The sequence below is a fragment of the Oculina patagonica genome, chromosome 12 (genome assembly GCF_052425735.1).
Source record: "Oculina patagonica isolate OP01 chromosome 12, crgOcupat, whole genome shotgun sequence".
Lineage (NCBI taxonomy): Eukaryota > Metazoa > Cnidaria > Anthozoa > Scleractinia > Oculinidae > Oculina > Oculina patagonica.
Window position 1 is genome coordinate 242,061 of NC_135769.1, and position 20,613 is coordinate 262,673.

The 20,613-nt window shown below is 38.4% G+C and overlaps 2 long non-coding RNA genes across 3 annotated transcripts in view; one reads left to right on the forward strand and one right to left on the reverse strand.

Moving 5' to 3' along the window:
* LOC144631475 (uncharacterized) overlaps window positions 1–20,613 on the reverse strand; it is a 33,263-nt gene that overhangs the window by 4,456 nt on the left and 8,194 nt on the right. The gene's annotated exons all lie outside the window — the stretch shown is intronic.
* Window positions 554–20,613, forward strand: part of LOC144631483 (uncharacterized) — a 51,485-nt gene continuing 31,425 nt past the window's right edge. The window contains exons 1-2 of the long non-coding RNA XR_013566753.1: window positions 554–692; window positions 14,145–14,276. This is a non-coding gene — a long non-coding RNA (uncharacterized LOC144631483). The remainder of the gene's footprint in view (window positions 693–14,144; window positions 14,277–20,613) is intronic.

The following is a 20,613-nucleotide window of genomic DNA, read 5'->3' on the forward strand; positions in this document are numbered from 1 at the left end:
TAAGCGTACTTATTCTTACCAAAATCCTTTTTCCGTTCTCTTGAAAGCAAACACAAGAAGGCCATGTGGCGGATAAAATATTCACGTTTACCTTTGGCTCGGTCTTCGAATTTCCCCGAATTCTCCCGCAAATCATAACATATGAAAAACAGCCTTAACAGTCTTGCAAGAAATGTCCTGGGTCTTTATATTTCATTTGTTGAAGCTGGATTCTACGATCTGAGGTTCTAGTTTCTGCACGTGTTGGCTGAATGGCGGAAGTTTTGCGGTACGATTGACAGTTTTTTTTAATGGTTGTGAATTCACATTGCCACTTTAAAATCGGATGATCTCGATCACTCATGTTCAGCGATACTGCCCGTATGGACAACCAGTTCAGTACTGTTTTAAAGTAAATTGACACTTTTATCACAAACTCGTATGGCAAGAATGGTACTCAGCGTCACGTTATTATTTATTCCTCCTTGTCAGACCGGAACTTTTGTTTCATTGGTTTAAGTCACCTGCTTTTAATTACAGTCACGACATCAAAAAGCCGACGTCACGAGTCACGGGATCGTTCCTTTGCTTCGCGTATTTAGGTCGAACTTCATCAGTGTAATCAAGCACAACACTTTACTGCATGCATGCAGGCTTGTTACATTCTTCCAATCATGTGATTATGAGGTTTTCAAAGCGCACATTACGCAATGGTAAGTGTACTTTCTAAATTAATATAGAGGAAGCCCTCAGTTCCCCATTAGGGATCTTACAGTCTGTCTCTACTGATTACACATATGTCCCAACTTTACTTCGTAAAGACAAAATTCTGGTAGTAATCACTGTTCGCCATTTCCTCGGCCGAATTAACAAGAACAGTGTCCGCTTATGATCCCTTCTCCCAGGACATGATGATTGCTCATTTCTCTATACATTGATGTCTCTTTACATTGATGTCAAAGAAACCACAACTATTCCATGTGTTTCATTTTCGGTTCCTTGTTCATGAAGTAGATCAACATCTCAGTTGGAATTTCAATACAGATGCATTCGATATTTATCATGAACTATATCAGATCATAATTATGCAACATCATCACAGGAGCTTTTACACAGGGTCAACCAATAAATGAAATTTAATTCTTCAGTGGCAGTCACTCTTCAGTGAATTCAGTTGCTTAGAGCTCTAATCCAACTAACGTCCCTAAACTTGGATTTTCCGATACGAGAAAACGTTTTTGAATACCATCCGTCGGCTATCGCTGTAAGTACGTACTATTATCTGGGGAATAGAGACCGTTCAGGACGCCTCAATTTTCTCAGTAGACGGTACATTAGCGTTGTATGCTATCGCTTGTGTCTAGAAATTGCGATCAGTTCAATGTCGTTCAACAATTTTAAAGTATAATTAGAAACCCCTAGAATATTGGCTATTCTTGTAAACTTGGTGGTAGTTGCCTGTATTTATTGAAGCCTAGGTAAAAAAAAAATAGATTCCTTTTCTTATATTCGTAAGACAGAATTAGCTGCGTTTACTAATTCAATATGGCCAAAGGAATATTAACTATCGCCTGCGTCTCAAGTGCAATGTTCAACGTACGTCATTTCCTATGGGCTGAACGTTATTTAGTAGCATGGTGCCTTGTCCACGGGACGCAGAACGAAGCTGCGCATGTGGTTAAGAAAGACTAACCGCATCTCTTTTCTAATTGTAGCAGTAGTATGCATAAAAAAGATTTTATGTATGACTTCATTCATAGCATTTCTGTAATGGGAGTGTTTAAACCCACGCTCACGCAAACCCTTGTCACGCGATCATACGAACCACGTTGTCCAGTGTTATCAAACTTAAAATTCTACGTTTCTAAAAGTTTCCATGGGGACACAATCTTTTCACTCTCTGTCACTTTTATGCACTATTTTGGAACACTGATGAAGAGGATTCCGCCTTCGAGATATAAAATCGGTCTTTTCATTTTGTATCATTCATTTAGCTTAGTCAGTGCTACTAAGTTACAAGTAACTCGAACGATTTCTGTCATAAGGTCTTGTACAATGCATATATTAAAACGCAACGCAGTAGTCTCTTTCTTTCCTAGCGTGCGACGCGAAAATACGAAGGCGAATCGAGATAGAGTAGCGAGTGACGAAGCCGCGAACCGCGAGCCCCCTAATTCTCTCCTTTTGACATCACTAACTTTTCCGGTCGCGCGTAGAATTACAAGGACAAAAATCGACTGCTCGCTCGACTGCTCGCAGCGCAGTCTGGTAAACAGGGAGGTTGCATATATTTTCATTTGTGTTCGTGAATCTGGTTTGAGGGGTTTTGAGCAAATGTACCAAAAAGCCTTTAACGCCTTAAAATAATGCCTGTTAAAGGCAGGCTTGGTTGTCATGGCGTTGATACTATGTTAATGTTGATTTAGTTTTACTTCGACTGTCAATTGTGTATTAAAATCATACCGCGGTACGGTATTATAAACCAAATTCTTTATCTTCCGATCTATTTTCTGACTTTTCACGGTCGTTGATTAAAAACAAAAGATATACAATTTATCAGGTCTCAAGAATTCCAAGGTTAAGGCTTTTCATAATTTTGTATAATGTAATACAAACTCAATAGAACCTGGGATACCTGTGGTTGCTGATAACCACATAATTCATAGTCGAGGACACAAGCTATTGTACTTCAACACTTTCAAAAATTGCGCCACCAGAACATGTCATTATTCATGTCACTTCCCATTCGTCAACGGTTAAAACTGAACGTCACTCGTATTCATTCAATTCAATCCAATCAAAATGCGTTGGGAAAGTCCCTTGGAAGAACATGCCCAGACTTGTCCAATGTGCAAAAGGTTTTTATCGCCAGCTGTTAGATTTTTGCTTTATCGAACAATTCCTTCATGTTATACTTTGAAACTAACTGATCAAACTCAGTACGGGATGCATAAAGTTTCTCATGCACCATACCTTCTCAAAAACGAACGTTTCTTTTCCAAATCTGTTGTATTTTGCCAAGGAATAAGTAAATATCGTAAAGGTTAGTCGTCATATGAAATAGCAACGGAATATATTTGTCGAGTATCACTGAATAATTGGCCATGAAGGAATAGAAATGTACATATTTGATAGCTCAATGACGTACCTGAGTGCATGAATCTTCTCTCTTCTATCATACCAAAAAAAAATACACTTTTCAAAACTCCCCGGCGTTTGCAACGTGATTTTGCCCACATTCACTCAATGCGTCCGTCTTGTTCATCGAACGTGTACTCAGTTACATAAGGAAAAGGTTAATTCCCTTAATTAGAACCCTTCCGGCAAGAATCCGTAGCTTAAGCAGACAGCCAAGAATTTCGATAGAAAGGTCGCAAAAGAAGCACAACCTGTCATGGCACCGATGAATGCTGCCAGTTGCAAATGCTCGCGCTATAGTTTCTGGTTGGGCAATCCGAATCAAAAACGCCTAGTCAGTACTGTTACGAGAAATGCCAAAATCGGCACTTGCTCCAGTCCCCTGGCCAAGTTCCAGTCACTTGTGCCAGGCTAGTGCCAGTCAATTGTCACTTGTACCAGTCCCCTGACCAAGTTCAGAATGGTATCGTTTCAAAGCCTTACTGCTTTGTTGTTGTCGTTTAAATGTCGCTATTTGCTCTTTTACTGATCGCTGGGAAATTCGCCAAAAGTGTACAAGAAAATAAATATCGTATTCCATTATATAAAATTTGTATGATTTATCTCTCACCTACGCAAGCGTGTAAGCGTGTTCCTATAGCTAATACCGATCACTATATTTTAGCAATCTTTCCAGCCACTTTTTGGGTTGTAAGCAGTAAAAGTGAATCACTGTTAGTGACAACTGTCTATCAATGATCCCTGTTTACTACATACCTACATACTATGTGTGGGAACCTTGTGCGGTCACAAAACTCCTGAACGATCTAAACTGAAAAGCTTTAAAACTGCGATGTCAAATTACACGGCCTACTACCATGTACAAAACAGTGAACGGTGAAATCGCGCTTATTTTACGATGATAAGACCCCTTCGATATTCTCATACATTTCTTAACATTTCGAACATACAGTCACACCGCCTGTATGGGTCCCTCTGGATATTCCTGCGCGCATTGTTGGCCCCACCCGTGCTGCATGCTATTTTCATCACGGGGGGGGGGGGGGGGAGGGACATAGCAGTGCCTGGAAACGGTGCGAGTCTTCATCAATCAAGCCGTTGCTAAGAAAGACGTCACCCAAAGTTTTGTTTTCTCAGAAAGATTTAATTATTAATGACTGCATGCGTGTGAAATGCGAATAGAGCAGTTTTCAATTGAATGTCGTAAAACCAAAACCAAAACCAAAACCAAAGTAATTACTCTGACCAATCACAAACGACACAAACAATCCAGTGAACCAATCAAAACTCGAAGCAAATACATGTAGCTGGCACGAAGCGCGGGAAAACGTTTTGGTTTTACTCCTGATTGGCCGAGAAAGTGGCGCGAAATTTTTAAACCAATTACTAAGCGTAGTGAACGCAAGACCAAAGCAAACGCAAAGTACTTTCGACACTCAAGTGAAAACCGCTCTAGTGGCGGTGTTTGCATTTGATGTTTCACGCCACTGATTTCTCACCTGATGTTTCACGTCACTGAGAATGTTTTGGCGGCGTGGAATACCAAGCGAAAAATTGGTCACGGTTGACATTTAACAACCAAAAAATGGTAAATCATTTCAGAATCATTGGAGTTATTTTTAATTGGTATAATTCGCAAGCCCTACTTTTGCAAGATTGGACACCGTTATCACTGTTTGTTGTTGTGATGTCCGGCAAACTTCAAAAGAACAAACAAAATGCAAATAGCTATTGTGTTTTGTGCACGGTCAAGACCAAGACATGCGAACTAGACAATGACTTTGTCAAGCTATTCACTGTGCCCTTAGCAACCATGCGATAGCTACTGTGCACATTTGGTTGCCCGGCACCGCTATGACCCCTTTTTCAGTCGTGTAACAAAGGGAGTTTCCTTCCCCCCCCCCCCCCCCCCTGTTTCATCACAATCCCTTTATAAACATTGTAACAGCAACACTTATGAGTACAGCTTCTTCACTAGAGCTTGAAAGAATTGAACGCTTTCGCTTCTTTTATATTAGATCGGCATAGCGTGGATGCCCTAATTTCTCTTTCGGATTATATTTGTCCCACTTGCTGATTTTTTCTTTTATGTGTAGTTTTGTACATTCCCAGTGATGGGAAACCTTTGAGAATCTGATTATCATATATAAGTAAATCACTCTCTGTAAAAAATTAATATTATTAGACCAAAAAACACAAAAAACAGCTTTGTATAGGCTCTGTAATTCTGTAGCTCTAAATGGTTTTACATACAGACTCGTTCGAAACTCGTGGTGTCTTTCAGCGCTGGGTAACCAAGCTGCTATTTTTCAATGTCATTACAACTCCTTGCCTTCTTTTATACCACCGCATGGTTGTACGACAGAAAATTTCCTCCAGAATGTAACCAAAAGCAGGCAGAACGTTAACGATTTTCTTACGGACCCTTTCGGCAAAGACGCCTCAACGCCCGTCTCGAAAACTGAATCTTCCTGGCCATCACTGACAACATGGTTGTTACCCAACCTCGTTTCCAGGGCCTATCTCCTTTTCCTCCCTTGTCCTCGACGACAAGGAAGGAAAAGGAGAGAGGCCCTGGGAACAAGGTTGGTTGTTACCCTGAAACGTCAGTCATCTACCGCCCTGACATTTTAGGCAGCATTGACAGTATTGTTGTCTATTGAATTGTCTATTGATGGATTGATTCATTGATTGATTGATTGATTGATTACTCGTACCCGGTCGTCTCTTAAGAAAAAATAAACCTGTTTCATACCCATTATGGAATGCTTTGCCTTAGACTCTTTTCACAGCCTTCTATTTTCTCATCCTTTTCTTTGATCGTTGAACGCGGGGATAGATGAAAAAATAGAGAGGCTGTGAACAGTCTACCTTCGCCTCAGACCAATCGATCTCGTAACGATCTAATAGAGTAAACTTGTATCTTTTTTAAAACCTTAGGTACAGTTTTATAATGATCTGCTGCATTAATTAGTCTTTTTATTCTTTTTTGATATATATACCGTAATTGTAAATTTTTTATTAAGATAGATCCTTTTAATATTGTCAATTGTTTCTTGTTTTGATTTGTAAAAAAACGCTCGGGTGTCTCTAGCGATTTGAAAAGTGATAATTCTTATCGCCGACGTAAATCAACGAGCGAAATTTACTTGCAATATATTCAACCCAAAAGAACGCAAGAGCAAGCAAAACGAGCGGATCATGACTAATACACCACACGAGTACCACGAGTAACATACGGGTAACATACGAGTAACACACGGAACATACGGGTACATACGGTTACATACAGGTAACATACGAGTAACATACGGATACATACGAGTAACATACGGATACATACGGGTGCATGCCAGTTCCTATTTCATTTCATTTCATTTTATTTTTCATTTTTATTTTTTGCAACACAAGAAAACAAAACAAAACATAAGGGCAATTACGGGTACATACTGAGGTAACAAACGAGTATAATAATCGAATAATAATCGAAAAATCAATTATTGGTCATTAGATGTAACGTGTTTCTCCATCGCTCTCCCCTCCAAAAAGATTGCGTGACGAGCCCAAAGGACAAAGAACAAAAAAATGAAAAATAAAAAACAAAATAAAATAAAGTGAAATGAAATAGGAACTGGTATGCACCCGTATGTGTCCTTATGTTACTCGTATGTTACGGGTAAGATCGTATATAAGTGAATTCAAGAAGTTGAGCTATTGACCTTATAACATTTCAAATTCTTGATACGTCTTCAATACGTTTTGTCCTTTGGGCTTGTCACGCAACCTTGTTGACAGGAAGGGGGGTGGGTGAGCATACTGATAAAAATGAAAAATAAAACAAAATAAAGGGAAATGAAAAAGGAACTGGTATGAACACGTATGTATTGGTATGTTACTCGTATGCATCCGTATGTTACTCGTATGTATCCGTATGTTACTCGTATGTATCCGTATGTTACTTGTATGTTACCTGTATGTACCCGTATGTTTCGTGTGTTACTCGTATGTTACCCGTATGTTGCTCGTAGTACTCGTGTGGTGTATTAGTTATGATCAAACGAGCGCGGGTGCGAAGCACTAGGTGGTGGGGGCGGGGACGAGCGAAGCGAGCGAAAGAGCCACCCCCTCGTGCCTCCCGTTTTGCGCTGGTGTCAGGTTCTCTCGCGATTCTCTTTCCGCGTTCCACGAGGGGGGTGAATAGCAGCGAATTTATGGATTTGGTCACAATCATTGTTTTCGAGACAACTTGCTTTTGTAAAAAGAAATTTAAAACACTCAGTAAGGGCCGAATCGCACTAGCGGACAAGTTTTAAATGTCATGACATTTTTGACAAAAACAAAATTGTCGCGACAAGTCAGAGACATCTTGAAGAGAACAAAAGGTGAAATTATTAGTACAATAGCTTTGCACGTGCTTCTGGCATCCCTATACATTTCTCAGCACGGCCGTCTTGGGCAAACATTTAATATGCAGTACCACGCGGTAAAAAAATTCTAAAAAAAATTGCATTTAGAGCACGCGTGTTCTCATGCAGTGGAATAATGAGTCGTCTCAAGATAACTTTTTCTTTTCTCATTCTTACATTGGGCAAATACTTCGCTTATAAACATGCCTTGCCTATCGCGGAAAGATTTTGCGGCTGAATTGTGATAGTGAGAGCCACATCACGGTGCATACTATCGCAAAAATTTTGGTGTGCGTGTTGTTATTAGGTCCAGTTTGGGCCAAACACAATAGCCAATCAACAACGTATTGTTATCTGGCATTACGAGGGCATGGGAATGCGACTTGTCATGAAATGTCCTGCCTCGAGGCAGGACTTCGGCCCCTTTGATGATTTGTCCGTTTTGACAAAATTTGCCCTTGTCCAACAAGTCGTACGCACTTGTTTTTGCGATTGTTTGACAAAATGTATCGCGCGTGCAACGCGGACCAATCATAAGACAGCTGCTTCTTTGTTTTCCTAAAATGTTGGACAAGTTGTAGGTCTCGAAAAACGTAATCGCACTTGTGTTCTGCAACAAGTGACTCATTAATGATGAAATCTACCATTTGTTACAAAATTTGTCCGCTAGTGCGATTCGGCCCTAATTTACTTTTGACAGTAGTATCCCAAGGGACATAGTCGAGAATTTGGCTGTGGTGTGGCGGTGCCCAAGGGACATACGATATTCAAGTCGATGATAATTCAGAACAGTGTAGCAACGTTTGTTTATCAATGGATTGCCTGAAATGTAAGTGCTTGTCGCTGGACGCTGTTAAGTCTCTTCAAACTCCTAGAGAACAATTCTAGAGAACTATTTGACAAAAATTCCTTTCCACACACCTTCCTCGCTGATGACGGAATGATGCTGGAGAACGCGCGCGCTCGCAGTGTCGCGCTTCGCGCGATCCTGCAAGATAAACCGCCTCTTGGCGTTCGTGAACACAACTCGTGAACACTGTGACTAGCATTCTTTTAGCAGTCAAAGGAAAATTAAAGGTAAGGCTAAATAGCTATGTCATTCAAACAGCTAGTTTGCAATTTTTTTGTAACAGCTTGAATGGAGGTACCGTATGCATTTTTCGTCCAAGCGCTTGAAGTTTTTATCTAATCACAACGTGTAGTAAAGAATCTTCCCCGGGAATCTTCATGCATCTGGCGTAATAACGACTACAACTTCGCTAAATTCTGTTCTTAGCATTTGCAATCTTAGCTTTTGTAAGCTTTTAATATCGCCTAAATTAATCACAGCAGTTTCAGAACTTGCACGTATAATGGCAAATTTTACGAACACACTAGGTCGATTGTTCTCTCAAAATAGAGCACGAGGTTTCGTACGGCGAGCTCGAAGATTATTGTAGTACAGTAGAACCCCGGTAACTCGAACTCGGATAACTCGAAAACCCCGCTAACTCGAACTGTTTTTCGTTTCCCTTCAGAGTTCGAGTTACCGGGGTTCAACTGTACAGTTGAACCCCGGTAACTCGAACTCTGAAGGGAAACGAAAAACAGTTCGAGTTAGCGGGGTTGTTCGAGTTATCCGAGTAAAAATGACTGAAAAGTGGGTCCAAGGGAAATAGAAGTTAGTTCGAGTTAGCGGGGTTGTTCGAGTTATCCGAGTTCGAGTTACCGGGGTTCTACTGTATAAGCTTATTTACCATGTAAAACGAAAAGAAAGATCAGAACAATTAATCAGCTCGTTCTAATAATAATCAACAGTTTCATCTGAGCACAAATAAGCTTGAGCTTTACAAAACCTTTTTAAAGTTTAATATAGTTTTTTTCTCCTTTACCAATTTTAAAGCTTATAGTAAATGGTTTAAAGCTTACTTCACGTCCATCTGCATCAAAACAAGAGTTGAAGTCAAGTGGAAATTTTACTTGCGTTTACGTTCGTTTTCTGCCGCACTCTCTGGTTCTGTCTTTATCAACCCCTGCATGATCATATCTACGATTTTTTTTCAGCTGCAGAACATTTCTCACATCAGTTTGTATCAAAACCTGTTTATGCCTAAAATCCGAACAAACGAGTGAAGGATTGAGAACTAAATGTTTTCATGCTTAAAAAGTAGCCATGTTCATGTAAGCTTGTTGTGGGTATCACTCTTAACTAGAAATTTTATTTTAAGAACAAATTTCTCAATTTAACAAATCGCGAATTAAGGACCTTAATTCTTAAATAAAAAACGATCACTTGATTTAAGGTGACCGTTTTTTATTTAAGAATTAAGGTCCTTAATTCGCGATTTGTTTTGAGAAATTTGTCTTAAAATAAGATTTCTAGTTTAAGAGTGTATAAGAAAACGCAAAAGTTGATATAATTTTTTGAACAGTTATATGGAGATGTTGGTACATTGTATAATAAATAGCAATGTTTTTCTCGTAAATGTAAAAATTCCAAACGTTTTTTGCACTGACTTAAATTCGTACATGTCTTTTTAAAATCTATAAAAATTTAACTTAGTAGAGGAGAAAGACTGTCTAACCATACAGAGATTAAACGTCCTCTGTTAGGGTGCAACTAGGTTTTGTAAATGGAATGTTATAGTTGCACGAAGCCTAAAGATCAATATGCCATGAAAGTCAGACATACCTATAAATTCATTATGGAAGGTTTTCATTACAAACATGTTTTTAAATGTCAGGACTGACCCTTTTGTGATGAGTCACATTGATGTTACCTGGTCACGTGCTTCTAATGTCACGCAATACTGTAGTGATAGATAATGTGAACACTTGTATATACTTAGATACATGTTACTAATATTTTTGTGACACAGTGTGCTAATGACCTTGCGACCTTGATCTGTGCATGACACATGACCTTGTCACACTCTCTTTATGGAACGTTCCTAATAAACTTAGGTCATTATTAGTATAGAACATGATCTTCAGTTTATTGCACCAAGGTAACCTGGTCACACTCTCCAGTTGTCACATAATACGGTGCAGTGACAGGCAGATAATTTGAATTTGAGGACTTGTTTCAATATTTGTCATAACTCAGATTATAAAGGCACACCTTAATCTTTAGTAACACAATGCTCACTGTAGTGACAGGCAGGTAACGAAAGCATTACTTATCAAACAGATGTATGTCACAGTACTGCATATGGTATGATGTTTTTAAAACTTGTCACACCTAGGTTATGTAGTCACACAACTTTTATGTAACACAACACAGTGACAGGCAGGTGACATGAACATTTCTCTAACAAACTTAGACATCGTTACAATATTTACATATAATTATGTCATGATGTTTAAGTTGTCACACCCAGGTTACATAGTCACACATTCCTTTTATATATAACACATTCCCTTATAAACTTCCATATATACATTTATCAATATAATTTGCATTATTGCTCCTTGGTTATACAGTTGAATCTCTTCTTACAGACACCTCTCTAATATGGACACCTCTTTATTACGGACATCTTCCGATGTCTCGACAAAATTCTGAAATGTTTTTGTTTAAAAAACCCTCTATAATACAGACTCTCCAGGGCTGCAAATGACAGTCGGACATCGGACATTGGCTGACCAAAATTTGTTTATGTCCAACGAAATCCCAAGTGGGTCGGACATGATGTCCGGACAATTTTTTGATCGTAAATCATTTTACGGTAACAATGAATAAAATTCAACCTTTTGTTTTTGGTGATGTCTGACCAAATCTTGTTTTGTCCGACCAAGATGGTGTCTTAGTAGGACATATGTCCTTTCAAGTGGAAAAAATTATTTGCAGCCCTGCCCTCTCTAAATCTCTAACACTAGGGGTGCGTTTCTTTGGGAAAAATCCAAATCCGGATTCTTGATCCAAAAACGGATTTTGCGTTTCTTTACCTATATCCAAAAATGGATTAATCTTGGATCAATGATCTGAAGAATCCACACTTCGAGTGGATACATCAGATCATATCTGAATCCGGATTTTTAGGATTCATGATCCGTGCGTTTCTTTGGGAAAGGATTCGAAAAAAGTACCTTGGCCCAGCGGTCTTTGCTGTGAAAATACAGGTTCGCTCTTTGTAAACACTGCCATACGGAAAGTTTTAGGTGGTTATTTCGATCAAAATACAAAAATATTTCACGATAAAAGGAAACAGTAGCTTCATATAGGTATGTAGTATTATTTTAAACGGGATACAGGTTTTCTAGAACAGCCACTGTGTGCCTACGGAAGTTGTATCCTTTTGAAATTGTCACTAGTGAAATTTGCACTGATCATTTCGCAATCCTTTTTTGCTCTCAGATGCTTTCTCTCGCCACATTGTGCTTAACGCTAAAGAGATCTACTTCGACGTGTGGTTTTTGTAAAATATTTTGTATGCTTAAATAATTTTAGCTAGGATACATTCGACGAAAAATTAATTTGTGCTGATATTTTTATGTTCTGTGCGAAATGTGTTTACAGGGTTGTCATGACAAAAAATCCGTTTTCGGATTCTTCGTTTCTTTGGGAGCAAAGTATCCGTGTGATCTGAGATCAATGATCCAATTTTGGATTTTCCCAAAAAAACGCACCCTAAATCTCGGCCCCAGAGAGCAAAATTATTCATATAAACTTAACCTCTTTATTACGGACACTCCAGTGATCAATTAATGATAAAGGGGAAGCCTCAAGCCAAAGTGGCCCATACTTGCCGGAGCTTATCCTGGTTTCTGTAGCATTAAGCGGCTGGGAATATTTCTACTCCCCCTGAATGGGATGCTAGTCAATCGCAGGGTACCCCCAGCATTATGTCGCCAGTACCCATTTATAAACCTGGGTGAAGAGAGGCACTATGAGAGTAAAGTGTCTTGCCCAAGAACACAACCCAATGACCCCAGCCAGGCCTCGAACCCAGGCCACTCGATCCGGAGTCCGGCATACTAACCATTAGGTCACCGCGCCACCCATTGATAGTTTGTATGTACGTGCTATAATTTTTCTTTATGTGGTTACAAAACAACAATGCTTTGTTCACCTTAGGCATTTATACCACGAGAAAGTGTTGCGTAACTATTTTATACCATGCCATAGAAAATACGCTTACTAAATTTCGTGCGGAGAATACAATCGCATCGCACGATGGGAAGGTTGAGTTGAATACCGTCGAATATACAACGGCTTTCCTGTATTCTGATTGGCTGTATTTTCTATGGCATGGTATAAATACTAGTTATGCAACGCTTTCGAGTGGTATACTATGGAATATCCCACGAGTCACTTGTATTTTCTCGGTAGACACACGAGCCTTTAGGCGAGTGTGTATACCAAGAAAATACAAGTGACAAGTGGGATATTCAATAGTATACCACTCGAAAGCGTTGTGTAACTATTTTATACCATGCCATAGAAAATACGCTTACTAAATTTCGTCGAGAATACAATCGCAGCGCACGATGGGAAGGTTGGGTTGAATACTGTCGAATATACAACGGCTTTCCTGTATTCTGATTGGCTGTATTTTCTATGGCATGGTATAAAGTGCAGTATTCTTCTGATAGACAGTGTGTCTCAATGCTGCATATTAAATAAATCAATTTAGATGCAGCTAAAAGACGAGTGTGGGCCTGCTTTAGTTACTGAACACTTAAAACTGTCAGGGGAGTCATAAGTGACGTCATTGAGGTCACCTCTATAATACCAACACCTCTCTTGTATAACTTTTCGTTGAAGTTCTCGCCATATATTGACAAAACAGCACACAACCTGAAGGTCCGTGCCAACGAGCATTCAGATGTTAATGGGCAGTCGGAGCCAGCTAAACACATTGAGAATCACCCAAATCACAACTTCTTGTGAGACGTTCTAACCACTGCTCATTCATAGATGAATAGGAGAATAAAAGAAGCGTTTTATATCGCACGTTTCCATCCAGAACTTAACAAACAAGTTCAATCATTTGACCTGATCTGTTTCCCATGGGAACTGGTATTACGTAACAGATAAAGCTTAAACTATAAAACACCCAGCTTCATGCAGATTTTCACTCTGATGATGATCAAATAGATTGAAAAGGTTTCGTGATATTTTTTAAACAGATTTTAACCACAATATTTTAATATATTTTATCGGCAAAATGTACATGATATTGCATTATTTTACAAACAAAGTCAAATTTTAAATGAGATTCAAAATATTTTAAAAAATGATTGTTGGCCTCAACATTTTATGTAATGTTTAATAAATGAGCAGCAGTGTTTTATCAAGTTTAAAACACGAGGTGCCGAGTGTTTTAGACTTGATAAAACATGAACTGCGAATTTATTGAACAGCTTAAAAATCTTCTGATGTAGATCAACTCATACTTGCACTAATATTTAGATTTGGGGTTATTTTGGCCTAGAAAATTGGACGTAAAGTTTAGCCGTGTCTTTATCAGATATAAAGACACTCATTAAACATTAATTTCTTTTGTATTTTCTTTATGAATTATTAATGAGTATTTTAAAAGTCTTGTAAATGGACACATAATTTACTGAAGGCATTGAAAATAGGTGAACTGTAAGTGTCATGTGATAGAGAGCAAGTTCTGTTTTTCTTTTCACTAGACATTTTGCAAGTGGTTGTGGAGATTTCTTATTGTGTCTTCAAACAAAAAGTTCACAAGTGGGTCCAATTTAGAATCAGCAACTGTACACTGGCATGAATGAACAAACCATAATGGATCAGCTCCAGAGCAGGTTAGTGTTGTAATCATGTAGTACATGTATCGTCACTGGTTTTCATTGAGCATGTACATATTTAAGAGGCAAGTCTTGTTGTTGGGGCCACAATGTGGTTCCAAAAAATGTCCATACTCCCCCCACAGAAGGGATTGGAAATTTCCCAGGGGTGGGAGGGGTCTCAAAGGCCAAAACCTTTAGAGGGGTGGGGGTCTTAGGAAAAATCCATTCCGTGGGGGAGGTACATGTAGTTCTTGTAAGTGCTTCAACATACCGTATTTACTCGAATAAGCGCCGTGGCGCTTATTAAATTTTTCGCGCATCAAGTGCGGCGCTTATTCGAGGGCGGCGCTTATTTAAAAATTGGACGCTAAAAACAATCTTATATAGACGAAACGTTAACAGTACTACGTATTGTAAGAATTTTGGATAGAAAAAATAATGGGAGAGTGGTAAAATATAATAACTTTGAGCTGCGGAACATTGCTTTTGATGAAAAGGCATTTCCAAGGCTGTTTTAGAGTTGCTTTGTAGTGCTTTTTTCAGTTACACGGAATTCCTCGAATAAGCGCGTCATCGTGACTGCGGCGCTTATTCGGGGGCGGCGCTTATAAACTTCTTGGTCTTAAATGCGGCGCTTATTTGAGGGCGGCGCTTATTCGGGGGCGGCGCTTATTCGAGTAAATACGGTAGTCAAATCATACCCTAACTAAACCCATTGAGTATCAAATATACTAAAAAGAACAAATTGTGTATCGCCATACAGCTACGATTTGAATAAACTACATAGGCCTTTCGACCGTAAACCCATTGAGGGTTTTCTCAGTATTTTGTACATGTAAAGGCATGCATGGCTAAACTAGAAACATTGCTGCTGAAGCATTGCTCCTTGTCATGTTTTCTAGGTGGCTAAATTAGCGGGAAGTAAGAAAAATGTTTTGCTACCTACATGTAGGTGACTACACGAGGAAACAATGTTTCGGGAACAAAGAGTCTTGCATGCATATAATATGTGAGCGTGTTGTTACTGGGAAACATTCTTAATTAGCAGCACTGGAAACTAGTCAACATTGCTTCCATACAGAACTGAGCAACATGTGTTTCAAAAGCAAAATTTGTGTCCAGGGAGCAAAAATGTTTTTGACCTGAAGCTACATGTTTTTTGCTTTTCTGAGAAGCAAAATTTGTTTTTGCAACAAAGGTTTCCCATGCAACTAAACCAGGAAGCATTTGCCTTCACAATGATGTTCTGCAACAATGTTTCCTAGTTGTTGTTTTTTCACTTGCTAAATTTTCCTTTTTCGGGTGATTGACAAGCGTACATGTATAAAGTTGGTCAGATGTTGGCTTTGAAAGCCCTGACTTAAGGATCAAAGATTTTCGTCAAATATCTTGTTGGGCAAATATTTTTGACTGACAAAAGCTTAGATTGTTTTATGATAAATAATAAGATGAAGTTGGAAACAACAGAAGGAAAGTGATATGCGACTCTGCAGATGAGATCATTGTGAAAAATGTCACATAAAACTCAAGAGACATTCTTTCTTATACCGGTAACACTTAGTGAACTTTTGACTTGTATTAAAACACAGGCACGCTAAGCGTACAGGAGTTATTTTTTCAATTAAATTTTATGGGGTGGCTTGGGGTAAGATTGGGTGATTGTCCTCTTGGGATGGTTTATGTCATGGCTTGAGCTATTTGTTTATGGTGGCTCACGAAGACAGATTTTGGCACAAAATTTGATTGCAAACAAAATATTTTTTATGTGCACTTTGATACATCAGAACTGTTTTATTCAATACGTAAATTTTCATCATTTAATTGAAAAACAAGTTAGAACTAATTTAATTATCAAAATGTCACGAAATGGCACGTTCTTATTCTGCTTAAATTGGTTATTTTGTTGCTAGCTTTTTAGCAACCGTAACGTGATAATATTGTTTTTTACAGTATACTTTTGGCTTTTTGCCTAACACTGTAACATGATACTATTGTTTTTCTCACTCTTGTAACATGATACCTTTGTTTTTCTCGAAAAAGCCATGTCTCCATTTAACACGCTCAATAGTCATTGAACGAAAAGTAATAAACGAATCAAATCAAAAACTACTCTCTTCAGGAAAATTCTTTAAAGTGCCGTACACCTGCACAGTTTGATTCTTGTCAGAACTGTTCAACAAAGATTTTGGATCATTCACAACGTAAATTTTATTCAACAAACAAGAACTAATTGAGTTATCAAATTGTCACAGAATGGCATGCTCTTATTCTGTTTTTGCTATCGATCGTAATTGCTTTTAACAGCAAAGTTAATACCTATACTGGTTCATTTAATGTTTGAACGAGATGTTTTAAAGGTACATGACTGTATAAACACAAACGCCACTTCTGAATTGGTGAATTGAGCAAGAAGCTCAAATAACCGAGTTGGAATTAGGGCGTTCCCGCCGAAAAAAAATGGACAAACATAACTTGCAACCAGGCATTCTTAGGACAAACATGAAGCACGTGTGAAGTGTCACGCATAACGATCGTTTGTGCCATGATTTAAAATGCAAGTGTTAAATCTTAAAGCTTACTACCCGGTATGTCATTAACAGTGTAATACTTGCGTCTGAAATAATCATTGACAACATTCACTTGCAATGGGATCATATTTTGATTAAGCGGAGCAGAAGTTTTTAGTTCGGTTTCTACCAATTTTATTTTTAAAACTCGTCGTTCGCTGTCTTTCTCGGAGGGTTTGGAGTTTGGAGTTGGCGCCTGCGGAGTCTCCAGTAATATAAGGGAATCTAAAGAAGATTCCTTTCCAGTTTCCATTTCTTCGACTCTTTGTAAATATACCCACAATATTAACTTCATATTGACAACATTATTTTTTTAAATCTGCTGTGTGCAAATGCTTTATGTAATTTTTACCACGGTCAGGAAAGCTAGCCTCTTCAAAACGAACGCTCAAATAATCAATCTCGTCCCCAGAGGCCGCGATCCTTCTGGTCTGCGCCAGGGATCGTGACCTCTGGGCTATTCTAAAAAGCCGCTGAAACAATGAAAACACTTCTGATTGGTCGATCTGTAACGCACCTAAATTTGAACGCGCATCGGGATGGTTGTCCTGGCCCCTGGGGAATTGAAAGTCTGTGCTTTATGCAAATCACAGATTGTGCACGCAATCGTAACATGTGCAGTTTTTGGATGTATTTCTGTTTGGAGACGACATCAACAGTCTCAGAGCAATTCTTTTTCACTAAAATAAGCATGTTTAATGTATAACGATGTTTAACAGTAGAGAATGATCCCAAAACAGCATTAATTACAATTACGTGACACGACCTGAATTTGCATAAAACCGCAGACATGTCTAGTCTCCTGTGAATGAATTAACGGTCGAATGACTTTTTAATTATTCAGTGGAACGTGGAGCGTGCGCAAAAGAGTCTTGCAATCTCTGGCGCACACGCACAATCACACCGGAACCAGGATTTCCTGGTTCCGGTTTGGATTCGTCCAGAGCCGTTGAGTTTCCCGGCCCGCTGGTCAAGGGAAACGCAGGCTCTGGGGTTGAGATTGTCAAATAATACGAATAACAATTTTGTGTTGGGCCTTTTGCTGACAGCGTGTGCGTTGTAAGCAGGCGAGCATTACGATAAACACGTTTTTAATCCAGGGTTGATTCACAACTCACCAATTCCGCCTCCTACAAATCTAAAATCTTCAAACGAAATCGCTCACTACAACTGTGTCAGATTGCTTCCCCTTTATAAACTTCAATTTGATTGGTTCTGATAGTACCTGAAATCTGATTGGTGTGACAAACAAACATACTTCGCTGACTGGCTGACCTTCTGACCACACGGAACACCACAATGACTAAGAGCTTTTTTTGAAAAAAATAAGTACTCAAAAATACACTTTTGTGGAAAAATTACCTGCGTTTCAAGTTTTTAAAATGATTTTTTAGAAATTGCATACAAATTAGAAATCATTGATTTGACTTGAATTTTTTTTTTTGAAAATATCAGCCCTTGAAAGTACTGTATATGGTAACCTTGAAACAGGTCTCCTTTACGGCCTTGAAGGAGATCTGGGGAAAGTGGGGGTGCATCAAAACAAGAACAATGCTCAGTCATGTCAAGTGCTGTCATTGAAGAGTTACTGGAATTTTCTGCAACAAAATTAAGTCACATCAGTTCAGCCCCTGAAGTGATCTCAGTAGAGCTTTGACTGGGAATACTAAAAAAATAAATTTTATTACTGCCAAGAAAGCACAGCAGTTCTTGCTTTTCATGTGACGTCATCAAAATTGTAGAAACCAGAATCGCAAGACCCCTGAGTTTTTATCCTTCACTGGCTATTAGACGTCCTTAATACATATCTTGTTGAAGATTTTAGGTTCCATAGCATTTTCAACCCTCCAAGTTAACACCATTTTAGTCGCCATGGCGACTAAAATGTTGGAGCTGGCGACTAAATTGGAACCGAACTTGCCGTTTATAATAAAGACAAGTTTCATTCAAGAAGAATTTAGGTTTTAAGAACTTTATGGCAATATAGTTTGGCGACTAAATTTCTCACTGGCAACCAAACTTGAGCAGTTGGTGGCCAAATGGCCACTAAGGAAAAAAACAAACTTGGAGGGTTGATTTTGAATTTCGGATTGTCACACACAAGGAGATCAAAGATGGCCGCCGGAAGGCTGTCACATTTTCTTACAAAAATACCTCATCCTACGATTTTTATCAATCTGAACAGTTGAGGTTTTGCGAGAAGTGTTCATGTGAATGTTTACTTTTCACGATGGTGATCTTACTGCTTTTTGTAGCAGAATGTAATGCCAGATGTTTTCATTGATTTCCGCCCGCCATGTTGGAGCCTAAGCAGTTGGGCTCCAACATGGCGTTTCCATACTGTGCACTGTAATTTGTGTGAAACATTTTGATTGATAACTTGAGTATGGACTAATGTACAGACCTGAGACTTGGACGAGTAGTTTATAATTTTATAGTAGTTTTCTACAACCTGTAATATTCTTGTTTTTTTAGACTCAATAGTTATGGATTTATTTTTTCATGACATTAGAGTGGCATGATAGTGAAAACCACCTATAGAAGCCAAACGGAATAAGTTTATGTGTATCAGAATAAATCTGCTTTTGGAGTGACAGCTTGATCTAGCAAGATTCCAGTCTGCGTCAAAACACCTAGCCTTGACACTGGTTTTATTGAATGTTAAAGTACATGTAATGTTTCATGTAATATATCAAACACAAGAGACAGTACTGTTTCATCAGGATATCCAAACACAGAGTAGAGAGTTGACAATACAGTTGTATGATGCACAGTGGAGTATCTTTGATGACATTCGAGGTGTTTGGATAGCCGTTGAAACACTGTCTCAAATGTTTGAGAAACAAAATAATTATTTACGAAGTAAACAGAGAAATAAAACAGTAAATGTCTATGCTAATTAAGACAGGGTTTCAAACGTCTTTCACAGTTTTGATTTTTGTTTTGTTTTAACTTGATGAATTATTAATGAATTTGAGAAGGGCACGCAGAGAATAATGCCACGATTGGTTTAAAATCCTAGGCAAAGAATACAAAACAAATTTTATTAACACTCCCCAGCGGGGCTTTTCACTGCTTATTACCTTATTAAGATAAAAAAAAAAAAAAAAATTACAATACAATTATGATAAGATTAATAACATAAAATTACAAAATGATCACTAAAAAAAATACTATAAAATGCAGTAAGAATAGAATAGTGTGAAGTGTGAGTTAGGGAGAGTATAGATGGTTTGAGCAGCTAATGTCAAATGTGGAAAAAGCAAGCAACTCTGCTACACTGTCAAAATTCATAAATTCTTGAAGTCGCTATTCCAACTACAAAACAGTCAACTTCAAGACTAAATCAAGTTAATTTATATGTAAAAACTGCCAGATGATTCTCTTTCTGTTCTTACACATAAATAAAATGTGCTGACACAAATATTAAGGTGTTTACACAGAGGTTCGCATTTTGTTTTGAAGTGCTTTTGTTGTGCTGCTCACTAACACCAGTACTGCCTGAAGTCATTTGCACATCACGATCAGCCATAGGTTTTACGAGGTTGACATGTGGGTCAACTGATGCACAGGACAAACCAAATGAAACCTAGAGAAATGTATGTTTTTCAAAGGCCAGGTCTTTGTGCTTTTACTTTGTTGCATGTATACATTGTGTGCTGTAAAATTTTTCTCACATTTTCATGTCATACAGTTGAAAGGAAATTCATTTTTGACTTTCATAAATGACTAGATGTCCCAGCCGAAATAATGATGTACCTTGCACAAGGGAAAGTTACAAGTAC